This window comes from Leguminivora glycinivorella, chromosome Z, assembly GCF_023078275.1.
Source record: "Leguminivora glycinivorella isolate SPB_JAAS2020 chromosome Z, LegGlyc_1.1, whole genome shotgun sequence".
NCBI classification, from domain to species: Eukaryota; Metazoa; Arthropoda; class Insecta; order Lepidoptera; family Tortricidae; genus Leguminivora; species Leguminivora glycinivorella.
Window position 1 is genome coordinate 18,426,998 of NC_062998.1, and position 8,600 is coordinate 18,435,597.

Sequence of the window (8,600 nt, forward strand, 5' to 3'; positions counted from 1 at the left end):
AAAATTCTTTGTAGATAATAATCTACCCAAACTCGAAAACCAGGCAAGCACAGAGTAAACTCTCTTTATAAAGCAAGTTGCGTAAGCCTTTATTTGCACTAGGTCCATTTATTTATCTACGTATATATTAATATGTATGTAAGTTTATTTATTGTATCTATATATGTTTATTTTATAATAGAATCAACTTGTATTTAATCATTAAAATCTCATACTGGCTTTATAATGGCGTCCACCAGACTATCTCTGTTTTGCCCAATGGTTGACTGATAGAAAATGACTTAAGGCGTTAAGTTCGCCATTTGTACTTGTTATTGTTAATTTGTGCAATAAAGTTCAAATAAATAAATAAAACTTTATTCGTTTTTGAGCCTAAGATATGCGATAACAGACACACAAACGTGAAAGTAGAATTAAAATCTCAGACACTTTCTTAATCGTTACTTCTCAACGAAAAGAGAAGACAAAATTGTAAACATACTCGCAATGATGATAAATAGATTTATCATTTATCAGATCAGTAATTTGTCAGAAGTAACAGCAACTTGGAAAAAGTTTCAATGTTAATTGAATTCAAACCAATAGGGATGTGTATGTAACATTACTGTTGGGTACTAAAAGTAAATTTTATTGGTCCGCAATTGGTGAAATAATTTTGAAATACGTTAGTGCGGGATACAAACGTTTAAGCGTTTCTTAGAATAAGCACAGCATTTATAGTAGCAAGTTTTGAATCTATTTTTTTTTTATTAATTAGGTAGGTAAGGAAAGTCTACCATATTTATTAAATAATTTGGTTTAAATTTCAATACCTCAAACTGTACCTACATGGTGGGCAGGAACAGGTTAAAATAAGCACAGCATTTTTAGCAGCAAGTTTTGTGTCTATTTTTTTTTTATGATGTAGGTAAGTATGTAACTAAACTACTGTATTTAAATAAACCAATAACTTTCACTTTGAAGCCATGCCACTATCTGAAGAAAACACTAATATACTACTTTTAAATTTGACATTTTTGTAGGTAGGTAGGTTTAATTACTTACTAATTTGTTTGTTTTTGGTATAGTATAGTTAAATAAACAACGAAACCACCTAAAGTAAATCACATATCGATTGCCAATTTTTTTGTATCTTATTATAATGGCAATCCACTTAGGTCTCATTCTGGTCAAAGTGGAGAAAAATCATTATAAAATGTAAGCGAAAACAAATATTGGACAGTTGAAAAGCGAGTATTAAAAAAAAAACGATTTTTGAAACGTACATATTTGCTTGAAAACATCGATCTTGAGTCACTTATTAGTATCAAATTTTTATTTATTAAGTGAAAACTGCCACTTTGCTAAATACATAAACAAAAAAAATATATTAGTGATTTTCAAATTAGTGTTTCTCAAGAGAAATAGCTAAAAATATTTTTTGGAAAATAAAATAAACGTTGGTCAATACAGAGATTTAGACCCTATATCAATACGAAAATCGAAATATTGTTTTGCAGTTATAGGATCACTCCGGATCAGTAGTGTCGTAATACAATCTTTACAACAAGAACTTGTTTACCGAATTATGTCATTAACAAAATATAATTTATTCCCAAAGGAAGAAACTAAACCAGTATTGTTCTAAACCTGTATTGTTCAGTTCTGACTTTTATACCCTTTCTTCAGGATTTAACTGTTTTTCTTTTAAACAACATGATCTAATAAGAGGTAATTTTATTTATTCAAGATGTCATAATCATAACACTAGCTCTTTCAATAACTAGCTCGATTAACTGCAGTTCCGTAATAAGTAAACAAAATCAGTTTAAAACACAGTGGGTACAACAATATTTCTTCAAAGCAAGATTTTTTACATGATAATGCAGAGCCCTCAGGGCCTTACCGACTTTAATGATCATAACAACGCCAGTCCATTCAGGTTTTCAGAAGGTCCCGAAATCGGTGCACCATGCATCGGCCGTGCAGCCCCATCATCGCTGTTAGTAGGACCAAATGTAGGAAGCACAATGTTGTGGTATCGGCAGCCCGAAGAAACTTCACTCCGAATGGTGGTATGAAAGTTGGTCAGCAGATTTCAATCCGTTATCTCTGAAATAATTCACAGTGTTAAAAGATGGCTAGGTAAAACGTATCCCACTTCTGAATTTAGCATTTTGGTTATATAATGAAACGTTTTTATTTTATGCTTGTATGAGAGATCATATCAATTCAATTATGCGACCGAGTATGTTAAAGGGGTATAATATGCAGCCTTTTGTCTAAAATAATAATCAACGTTTTTACTTCAAGAAAGGTAACTAACTTCCAAGGAACAAATTAGCTTTACTCAAATGTCATATGACCTGTAGTGACTACTAATATGATGAAATAAGTAACTTCCAAAGAACAAATTAGCTTTACCCAAATGTCATATGACCTGAAGTGACTAATATTATGATAAAATAATTGTAAACATTTATTTGTATTCTCCATTTAAGCGATCCTAATTAAATTTGTTTTTGGGATAAATTTAAATATGTAATTCAATTGGCAAATATGGGACATAATAAAACTGCGTTGGTTATAAATCAATGACACCAATTATATATTTACTCGTTAGAAACACATCAAATATTCAACAAGGGAGTAAAATCATAAACATGGTTACTATTAAGTTACGTATAATGAAATAGTAAAATATGCTTATTTTTAATTACAATTTCATTAGTCAGTTTCATCAATTTATTCAGGTAGTTTTCATTAATTAATTTTCATAGTTAAATACGGGTAATTATTATTAAATAATCAGACATAAACAGGGTTGTAGAGTTGTTTATAACGAAACACTAAAACATTAACTTTTTAATTACATTTTCATTAATCCATTTCATAAATTAATTCAGACAATTTTCATTGAATAAATTTATAAATTAATTCAGGTATTTATTAAATAATCAGATTAAGGTACTTCAAATAATTTCATAAACTAATTCAGACAATTATTATTATTATATAATCAGATTAAGGTACTTATCTCTGTTCGTGGCGCTGGTAGAACTAAAAGTGACTGCTCGCCGACGAGCAGTCCCTTTTATAACCAGTTCAGGTAAACTTGCCAGACCGACCCGGTTTCTTTGTCTACCGACATTATTGCCATAAATTTAAATGTTTGAGAGAAACGTACCTTAAAATGTTACAATTATTAAACATTATAATGGCAAATCCAACATACTCGTATGTATGAAAACCAAACAAATACCTGTGCTTCCGTTATTCGGTTATTGTAAGCGGTTGGACGTTAGGTATATGCGGAGTCGTAATACTAACCGGACTCTACTGTATAAAATGTATATTTGAGTGGACTCGGGACTATTGTTTAATCTTTTAATTTAGTTAGATTATAAAGTCATGATTACACTATGACTTCTTTAAGAAATTCAGTGCAGGTGCGTAATGTTGTCAATGAAAAGTAATACATAAATCTTTATTGTTACAAAACATTGAAGAATTACGTACTTTTGACCCTTTTTTATGCCTAATTTGGTCATTTTGGGAAATAAATATAGTTTCGGTTATTAACCGGTTAGAGACTTTTAAAACCGGTTTTTAACCGAGGCCAAAAAGTCTCGGTTAACCGGTTTTTCGGTTAACCGGTTAACCGGTTTGCATACCCTACTGTTGAGAGTGTTGTGCCCCGTTATAATACCGGTCAACATTCTTAGACTGTTCTTACCTAGTTTCAGAAGATACCTGGTTCTCCTTTGGTCTCTACCTTCTATCATCATCTTCGTTTGTCTACAACTGGTCTCTTTTTCCCAGTTTCTTTGTGCTTCCAGCTCTTTTATCTTTTCAATGACTCCTTTCGTGACGTCAGCTGACATCGGCAGAGCCGGTTCCGGACCCAAGAATTCCATCTCCGCCCCCGCCCTTGCCAACTCGTCCGCTTTCTCATTACCTGTGACTCCCTGGTGTCCCGGTACCCACGCAACCGTTACACTTCTTTGCTTGCTTATCGAGTTGAGCTCCTCCCTACATTCTTTCACCAGGGACGAGGTCACCGATGTTCTCTTCAGAGCCTTTAGTGCCGCTTGACTGTCGGTGTATATTACCACGGCTCCATCTTGTTTATCGTTCTCTTTTATAATACGTGCACAGCGCGCTATTGCACATACCTCTGCTTGGAACACGCTAGTGTATCTCCCTAGTGGTATTGATACCTTTTCTCCTAGTTTCGGAATTAATATTCCCGCCCCTGCTAACTTTGTAGAGCTTCTTCTAGAGCCATCTGTGAAGCATATAGTCGTTGGGTGCACGACTCCTACCTTCCAGTTGTCTCTTTCTCCTATATGTACCCTGTACTTCTTGTCGAAAATCTCCTCCCTCTTTATGTTATTATTGGCCATCATCATTTCTAGTTTTGATAGTGCCTCTCTTTGTATCAGCGCATGTCTCTTGTCCACGGAGCTTCCTCTCCATTCCTTACATGCTTTCATTCTCTACCACTGTTCCATGGCTCTCTTTTCTGCCTCAATCCAAAGGGGCTTTAAGCCTAGCAGCATCTCCATAGCATGTGTCGGGGTGGTCCTCATAGCCCCCGTCGTCATGAGGCAAGCTAGTCTTTGTACTTTTGTCAGATTCTTCCGATATTCTCCAATATGGGTCCTGTGCCACCAGATCACGGCCCCATATAGCACCCTGGGTAAGATTATAGCCTTGTAAATCCAGTGGATCATACCCGGCTTCAGTCCCCAATTCTTCCCTACTGCCCTTTTGCATTGGTACAGCGTTCTTATGGCCTTAGCTGTCTGCTCTCTAATATGAGTCTTGTATTTGAGTGAACTGTCGAGAGTAATACCCAAATATTTGAACTCTTCTACCATTTCTAATTCTACACCCTCTATTCTTATGGGTTCTATCTCTTTTTTTCCTCTTGTTAGTGAACAACACCAGCTTTGTTTTCGACGGATTGAGATCCAGTCCTCTCCCTCTACACCATCCCAGTACCTGCCTGAGAGCTCTTACCATTATGTTCCTCATGACACTGAGGACCATACCTCTCACCAGTAGCACTCCATCATCAGAGTAAGCCTGCATGTATAGGCCTCCCCTGTTGAGTTCTCTTACCATAGAATCCAGAAGTAGACACCACATCAGGGGTGACAAGCAACCTTCCTGCGGGAACCCCCTCCTGGGACTAATCGTCTTCGTTATGCCTCCCAACTCCGCCGTTATGGACCTGCACTTAAGCATTCTACCTATCCACTGCGCTATTGTCGGTCGGATACCTTCTCTCTCTAGACTCTCTTCAACGGCTTGGAAGGTAGCCCTGTCAAAGGCCCCCTCCACGTCGAAGAAGCAGCCTAGAGCGTACTGTTTTGATTCTAGTGCTCTTTCTACCCTCACAGCTAGGTTATGAAGAGCTGTCTCCGTTGACTTCCCAGCCATGTAAGCATGCTGATTCCCGTGAAGCGGGTCTCCGCTGCAGTTGACCTTCTCTCTTATATGCTTGTCTATTACCTTCTCTAAGCCCGTTAAACGGGTTAAACCCGTTAAACTGAGGTAAATTGATGGCGCGTTGATAAATTTAGACTTATTTTATGAAATCACTCGAGCAGTTTAATTGCCCATGGTAATTAACCCACATTGTAATACAAATGCAAATTTAAATATTTACCTTTTGCAAATTCTTACGCTATTACGTTTTAATGTCATATAGTATTAATTATTTTTCATTCTGACGTCTCTAACAGTTCGCCATTTGAAAAGAATGAAATGAACGAATGATTTTGGGAAAACAGTCGCCAAACGGTAGCAATTTGTGCTCGGGTAGTGCACAGTTCTGTGACCAATTGTGCCTGTTACCAATCGTCCCCATTTGGGTAGCCTCGACTAAACGACGACCATACTGCGACTAAGAATTGAGACACGAACATCTGTGTGCACGCAAAATATCGTAGGATTTGCGTAGGAACGACGACCGAAAATGGTTATATGCGATTGTAAACCAACCAACTTTATGTGGAATCAATCACCGACATAATGACCCTTATGCCTCGTACTTAAAGTGTAGTTAAATGTCAGAATGTGTTATTTTCCTTAGATGACATGGCTGATGTTGTATGCCTAATTACGCAATAGTATACTTTAAAAATATTTTTCAGTACAGATGGTGTTTTTTTTACGCACTAGTACGAGAAGTGGTTCATTAATAATAATATAATGAATCATTATATTATATGCCAGGTCGAAACTTCGGATGGCCATCTGTACTGAAAAACGTCGTATGATACACGTGCGAAAAGTAAATTCGTAACTCATGTCGAACACTTCCTTCGGTCGTGTTTTAATTTATCGCATCTCGTTTCGAACTTCCTTTTACGCACTTGTATCGTAATGTACTATTTTGCGGTTTTTAAGTCTTAATAAAATATAAGTAATGATTTTATTTTCGGTTCATTGGACAGTAAGACAAACTTTAAAAAAGGGTCAAGTAGCCTATTGCAGAAAATGTCATACATTTGAATGACCTATACCTACATATAAAAAAGGAACACCATAAATTGTCAAATAAACAAATTAAAGATTTTTACATTTGACACAAAGATCAAAGAAATAATTCAAATAGTTTTTTTTATTTGGATCATTGACCTTAATCTACGTCCAATTTATGTGTATAATCAAAATAAGACAAGTTAACAACTGTTTTGTACAAAAATCAGCCCCAAACAACATGTCACCTAAAAAGCAAATTTGGAAGAATACTAATATATAATGTAAACGAATCTAGAAATATGTTATTATTAGGTTTGATTTTATAACTTCTTGATTTGCCTACGTCGCGCCGCCATGTTTCATTTTTACGACCCGCAAACGTGGCAACATTCATTCATTAGGTAAGGTACCTGTTCAACCAACTTTACCATAGGTTATAGATACCTCCTAAAAATAGCAGCTTTTCAAAATTATGACAGGCTACATGCAATGTAACGTTTATTGTATACATATAGATTACAGAGCCTTACAGAAGACCGCAGCCAAATAGCACTAGACCCTACTCATAGTGTTGTGTTCCTGTCGGTGAGTAAGGCTGCCAGAGCTCAACGAGGGTGCGGTGTGCTGATGACGGGAGGACTTACGGAACTAACTTGTTCCGTCTATTGTCCTTTGAGTCGTCGGCAACCCGAACCCTCCTTAGAACTTGTACACTTCTTTTTGCTGTGTACTTAACACAGCAAAAGGGAATGTACAAGTTTCTAATGGGGTGGCAACGCGCATGTGACACTGTTTGAGTTGCAGGCGTCCATAGGTTACGGTGACCGCTTTACATCAGGCGGGTCGTATGCTTGTTTGCCACCGACGTAGTATAAAAAAAGATATAAGGACAAACATTTTACTGAAACGACAACTGTCATACGCACAAAGTTTCGAAAAATACATTTATGAAAAAATGTTGTAAAGTTGCCACGTTTCACGGTATTAGATTTAAAATGTTGCATATATCGACGATACTTTTCCCTACACAATAGTAGTAACCTCATTCCTAAGTGGTTTCTAGTACCTATACCTGCTGATAAATGATAACGTAGAAAACGAAACTGAATTTCATTCCCAAGATTCGAAAGTGGTGCTAGAATATATTATATTACATATGTACTTACCTATTACTTTTGCGAGACCTACGAAAATTTGAGCCTATTTATTATATGACAACTATGCTCTAGGGCGAAATGTTTGAAACTAGTCAAAGTTTGATTCACAGGTAATTATTACAAAATGTATTTTAGTTAAATGAAGTTAAGGATGGTGGACAAGGATTATTTCCACCGTTTACTGAAAATTAAACCTTTTAAATCGTATTGTATTATTTGTACTTTATTCATAACCTATGCCAACACGCTTTCATGCCTGTAACTTGAATATACACTTAATTTAATGAACTGATAACAGGTCCTTAACTGCGTTTAGTTTTCTTTTAATCTAACATTTTTTGCCTGTTCTCGCTGGCTATAATTAAGCGTGATGACGCGGTGTCCCTGTCATGTCATTGTAACATCGTGTTATTATAAATAACATTTATAACAGCCCAGTGTGGGAGCGCCATAAGGCAATACATGGCCCTTTGTCCTTTTTCTCGATTAAGATTGCGCTTGCAAGTGTAATATAATAACCTTTTAATTTTAACCCTTTTCCAGGCTTCGCCAATCGAGAAAGTTTTATACAAAATCCAACGTACCTATATCTTAAAAAGTGATGTTTTTGCGATAGATTTTAAGGCGAGTCTCTTCTTGGAAAAGTGCAATCTAATTTGTACACTTAATTGCCCTGAAGTGTTTAGAAAGTAAATCGCGTCGACACGTATTTGGGCGATGAACCGTACTGGAAAAGGGTTAAAATTAGTACCATAAGTAGCGTGAAGCTGATGGGGTAGTCAAAATATCCGCATGGCTCTCATTATCATTAATTTTATTATCATTGTCCGTAACAATCAAGTAGTGTCTATTTGAATACCTCGTCCGCTTTCCGATCTCTGCTGCAGCGACACGAACGACCGACTGCTCATAACGGGATATTTTTAAGCTAGTAATTCGTTAATTTTGAACAAACTTGTGATATTTATT